General features: G+C 49.0%; 1 protein-coding gene across 2 annotated transcripts in view; it reads left to right on the top strand.

The window, feature by feature from the left end:
• klf8 (Kruppel like factor 8) overlaps positions 1–6,000 on the top strand; it is a 38,285-nt gene that overhangs the window by 19,992 nt on the left and 12,293 nt on the right. The gene's annotated exons all lie outside the window — the stretch shown is intronic.

Genomic DNA, 6,000 nt, shown 5'->3' with positions numbered 1-6,000 from the left:
TGTGTGTGTGTGTGTGTCTGTGTGTGTCTGTGTGTGTGCTCAGGTCGTATCACACTCCAGGTGAATTTTATCGATTGTTTACGAGGACGAAAATAAAGTAGTATTGTTTTCACGTGTGTTGTGAGGTCAGATTAAGGTCATTCTGTGTGAGAAGAAACTGAGCGGCTAACATTAGCGTTAGCACAGTGCTAACAGACAGTGCTGAGATCGGCCTGCTAACAGGTGGGTGAAGCACGGAGAGACAGCAGGCTGGCTGCAGTTGTTGTTTCATGGGGTTGGTCAGGCTGCAAGGGGTGGAGCTCTGTGTGTGTGTGTGTGTGTGTGTGTGTGTGTGTGTGTGTGTGTGAGAGAGTGTGTGTGTGTGTGTGAGAGAGTGTGTGTGTGTGTGTGGGGCGGGGCTGCATGCTTCCTTGTTAATATCTCCCCCAGCTGTTGTTTTTGCACTCTGTCTTTATTTTATCTCCTAATCTATCTTTCCCTCTTCAGGCAGGCACACACACACACACACACACACACACACACACACACACACACACACACACATTATATAATTACAGACAAAACAATCACATACAAATCTATCACACACACACATATTCCCTCTTTGAAATCATAATTAAATAGTGTTTATCACGGAGGACAATGGTGTACACACACACACACACACACACACACACACACACACACACACACACACACACACTCCCAGGAAATCAATACCTAAGCTCCTTCTCTCCTTTCTTCCTCCCTCTCTCCCCTCACCTTTAGCAGTCAGTGTATTGTTGTCTCACCTCGGGACCTATTGATCGGGACCTCTCATCAAAGAAATAACCTCAGTGACTTGGCCTGACAGCCCATTAGGCTTCACCGCTATTCTGTTTATTTCCCCCCTCCTGCTCCTCTGTGTGTGTGTGTGTGTGTGTGTGTGTGTGATCACACTCTCCAGGATAAATATAGGAACAGTAGTGGACTTTGCATGTGTAATATTTTTCCACTTGAGACATCAAAACATGTCAATCAAGTTTTTTTATTTGCACGACTGTTTAATGTTTGAAGGATTTTGGAAATGAGCAAAGATAGAAAGGTGAGAATGAAACCGCTCTGATCTCACCTGCTGGTTCTTCTACAGCTTCTTACTTAGAGGTCACGGAGGACGCAAACTCCTCTCCTCCATGTCCCTCTAACATGTCTCTGTCTCCAATGATGAGAACAGTCCGTCCTCTCCGTCTCCTGCCTGCTCCATGTCTCAGAAAATGTGTGCTCAAACAGATGTTCCCTTCATGACATCACAAAGGGCAGTAGCCCCTCCCCCAGGAGGGTGACACTCCCACAGCTCGGTGTTTGTTCTGTCAGATGTCTACTTCCTGTTTATTGATATGATAACAGTTATCCAGAGTCTGTGATTGGAGCAAAGCAAACTTCCTGACAACGTTGTCTTGATATTTAAACTCGGCCAATCAGAATCAACCAATCCGTGTTATATGAAGTAATTCATCAGGTTCAGGTTTGGATCATGTCCTCTCTCTTGACGTGATCTCCCGCTGTGAGGCGTGCGTGTGAACAGGAAACCCCAGGTAGATTTCAGGGGCAGCCGGTGAGACAGCTTCAGTCACGTGCATCACTGAGGGGATATAAGGTTACTCCGAGCAGACGTGTTTTATCATCATGTCCTTCCATGTTGTATCAATATGAGATTCTGTGTTTGAGAGTGTGGACGGATCACATGCTCTCTCTCTCTCTCTCTCTCTCTCTCTCTCTCTCTCGCTCTCTCGCTCTGTCTCACAGCTGCTACCCGCTTCTTTTCAACTCAGAGATCACATGAATTAACTGCGAGGCGAAGACTGGGTGACCCATTTTATGGTGGAGCGGTTGAACTGAGACGTGGGGGGGGGGGGGGGTTGGGGGTCTCCTCTGCAGCAGCTCAGTCAGGGTTTTTCTCAGTTCCAGCTCAGACACATCGGTGATGATAGACACTTTTTATCTCACGTCTCTTTGTCTTCCTCTGAATCATAAACAGTGCTAACGTGTTGGACCTCGGGGTGCAGCAGAAGGTGACGATGTCACACAACATTTAAGACCAAATCGCGCGCTGCACCGCAGGGGATCCACCGTCTGTGTGTCACGGCGTCCTCTCTTCATGTTTGCTGTAAGAGGAGCATTCGCTAACGGACGCTAACGAGTCGTTGGAGAATGTTGTTTTATTTCTGATTCAGCTGATCTACAATGACGAGCTCTGACTCTCGAGCGCCGCGCTTAGAAAACATCGATCCCGTGAGGTATGTCCCAACTCTGCCTTTAAACCCCCCAGTGATGAGAGAAGTCTGTCTTCTGCCTGCTCCACTCAAACAGGCCGTTTGGAGATGTTCCCTTCATGACATCACAAAGGGCAGTAACATCGTCAGCTGTGATCCCAAAATGACGAGAGCACAGATGTTGAGAAAACAACCGAAACGTTGTCCTCGTCACGCTTCATTAAAACAAGGCGAGTTACAGCCGACCGTCACACAGACACAACCAGCATGAAAGACAAAGGACGACTCAGATTACAGGACGAGTCTTAAAGTTCACAGCTTCTGGATTTTTAGGTAAACTTGAGCCGCTCGTCTGACAACGAGGCTCCGTCATGTTCGGAGTAAAAGTGTAAAATCGTCTGAGTGAAGCATGATGGGATCTTATTGGTCGGGGTAATGAGCTGCTTTGCATCCTCCTGTTTCAGCTCATCTCTCTGGACTCGGATCAGAAAGTTTCAGTCTCTCAGATCTCACACAAGTCCTCGGAGGTTTTTCCTGTCCGGAGAGTTCGACCTCTCAGCCTCTGTGTCGTTTTGGTTTGGGGGGGAGGAGAGTGGAGGAGAGCGAGAGCGGTGGGGGGAGAACGAAGCCAGTGAGGGATGAGAGGGTGAGGTGGGTGTGGTTCATGTGAAAAAAACAAACAAACGATGATGCTGCATCCCTCGCCATTCCTCACAGGGTGAAAGTGGGCGTGGTCCAGAAAATAAAGTGTATTGAGAAAAGGTGTTGGCGAGGTGACGGAAAGACGAGGTGAACGCACTGGGAGGAGAAGGGAAGGGAGTCGGCTGGGTGGGGAACCAGAGGAAAACATGGAGTCAGCTGATAGCTCCCAGTTTCCATGGCAACGCCAGGCCTTTCCCACCCACTCCCTCTCACTCTCGCCTCTTTCTGTCTTCTCTGCCTCATCCACTCCCTCACTTCTTTCACACTTCATCATTTTCTTTTCACTTTTTTATTTCTGTTTCTTTTTTCCCTTTTTGAATCCACCTCTATAATCACGGCTTCTCTCCTCTCCTTTCCTCTCCTCTTCTCTCCTTTCCTCTCCTTTCCTCTCCTCTCCTTTCCTCTCCTCTTCTCTCCTCTCCTCTCCTTTCCTCTCCTCTCCTTTCCTCTCCTCTCCTTTCCTCTTCTCTCCTTTCCTCTTCTCTCCTTTCCTCTTCTCTCCTTTCCTTTCCTCTCATCTTCTCTCCTTTCCTCTCCTCTCCTTTCCTCTCCTCTTCTCTCCTCTTCTCTCCTTTCCTCTCCTCTTCTCTCCTCTCCTTTCCTCTTCTCTCCTTTCCTCTTCTCTCCTTTCCTCTTCTCTCCTTTCCTTTCCTCTCCTCTTCTCTCCTTTCCTTTCCTCTTCTCTCCTTTCCTCTTCTCTCCTTTCCTCTTCTCTCCTTTCCTTTCCTCTCATCTTCTCTCCTTTCCTCTCCTCTCCTTTCCTCTCATCTTCTCTTCTCTCCTTTCCTTCCCTCTCCTCCCCTCTCCTTTCCTTTCCTTTCCTCTCCCCTCCTCTCCTTTCCTTTCCTCTCCTCTCCTCTCCTCTCCTCTCCTCTCCTCCCCTCTCCTTTCCTTTCCTTTCCTTTCCTTTCCTTTCCTTTCCTCTCCTCTCCTCTCCTCTCCTCTCCTCTCCTCTCCTCCCCTCCCCTCTCCTCTCCTCTCCTCTCCTCTCCTCCCCTCTCCTTTCCTTTCCTTTCCTCTCCTCTCCTCTCCTCTCCTCTCCTCTCCTCTCCTCTCCTCTCCTCCCCTCTCCTCTCCTCTCCTCTCCTCTCCTCTCCTCTCCGCCTGTTATAGAGCTCCTGAAATCCCTCCTCACCTCAGCCAGGTTTGGTTCAGGTTCTGTATCTTTCCTGGCTCCTCTCCTTCTTCATCCTATTTCTCCTCGAGCTCCTTGAACGCCTTCTTACTTCAGCCAAGTTCTGCACATGCTCAGTCTGTTTCACTGTAAGCCGCTCTGTGCTCTCAGTGAGAGGAATCAAAACAAGGACACTTCCTGCTCTTCAGATAGAAAAAAGACAACTCAAAGTGTCTTCAGAACTTATCGGATGTAGCGAACAAAAGACACCCAGTGTTTCCTGAAATCCACCGTTTCCACGTGGCAACCATTTGTCTCTGACGCCAAGCTCGGGGTGAGACGCTAACATGAAGCTCCGAGGCAAATACAATCATGTCTCTGCTAACTGAGACCAAGACACACCCGAGTGACCAGCGTGCTCCGAGAGCGAGTCCAGACCAAAACCATAAATATCAGGGAATATCATCACCTTGTGTAGCGGGCTCATCAACAGCGGGGAGGAAGCAGTGGGATAAAAATCCGATTACTAATGAATTGAAGTTCTTTGTTCTTTTAGAAAGAGGCGTTTTCCTTCTGATCACAGACATGACCGGGGGAGAGAAGCCGATGACTGGTCTGGATTTAGAATCAGGAGTCCGCCCAGTCTGAGACAGAGAAACTCTAGTGGGATATTTCAACACATTTGATCAGCAGTTACAAACTTTACCTCACCTAAAGAATCTACTTTAACACGTCTGTTTGACATGTGGATGGCCGAGGCTCAGTTGCTCGATTTGTCGGTTCGAGACATGTCCCGCGTGTCCTCGGGAGTTGCTCCCGCTGCTTCATCGGCGGTGTATGAATAGTGACTTCAGACGGTCTCTTCACGCAGCAGTGTGGCGTGACCTGAGGAAAACAACTTTACAAGCTCAAATCCATTTAGCTAGAGATGCTAACATTAGCCAGCGTTAGCAGCTTGTCTTGATATGTAGCATTAAACTAAAACAAGCAAAGCTCAGTGTGCGTCAATAACGCTGCTTATTTGTCGACTGCCTCCGTCACGCAGCCTCCAGCTGAACTGTGTGAACCGATTAAAGGGCGTAGCAAAGTCTCCACCCAGCTCCTCCTCACCCAGAGCCAAGCTGCACTCAGCTCGACTGGAAGGAGGCCAAGATCTGGACTGCTGCTCCCTCTCTCTCTCTCTGTACCAGTCGCTCTCTATTCCCATCCAGCCCCTCTCTGTCTCCCCCTCCTCCTCCCCCCTCCGTGTCCCACACAGCAGCCATTGTTCCCAGTGCTTACCAGCTACATGCCAGCTGAGCCCTGGGTGGCTGTGGAGGCGATCGGGCCGCTCTCCGTTCTTTAGAGGAAGAACGAGGGCGGTAACGTGAAGCGGCCTGATGCAACGTCGCTGAAAGTGTGGACGGACGATGAAGCGGTTCCTCGAAGCAAACGCAGTCGGTTTCAACGCAGATTAAAAAACTCACAGTATGCTGAGGGGTTGTGTAAACACATTCAGTACGATAACATGATTGAAGCAGGACTTCCATCAATGATCTGATTGTCCTCCAGGTCGTGGTATGATTGGACGAGGACAGTCGTCTTCGTCGTGCATGGAAACGCTAACATTTGAACGTCATGACATTGTCATTATTTCACTTCCATAGAGAAACACGAGAGAGTTGTGCAGCATGACCTACCTGACTCTTTCTCTTCTCTCTCAGCGTGCAGCAGGAATGTTTTCAAACTGCTCGAGCAAAACTCAAAGTGTAGGAAGCAACTTGTTATTGTTGTGTTGACCTCATTCCCTGAAGAGTACCTGACGTCCTGCCAGGATGGAGACCTCTTGTGGATGCAGTCCGTGCACCATGCATGCATTGATTGATTGTTCTTCATTGTCAGTAACTTGCACCACAGCGTCTCCATGAAACACATCTGAGGTTGTTGACCTGT

This window comes from Symphodus melops, assembly GCF_947650265.1.
Source record: "Symphodus melops genome assembly, chromosome: 11".
NCBI classification, from domain to species: Eukaryota; Metazoa; Chordata; class Actinopteri; order Labriformes; family Labridae; genus Symphodus; species Symphodus melops.
Note: the sequence above shows the minus strand (reverse complement) of the source record. Positions and strands in the feature narration are given on the sequence as shown.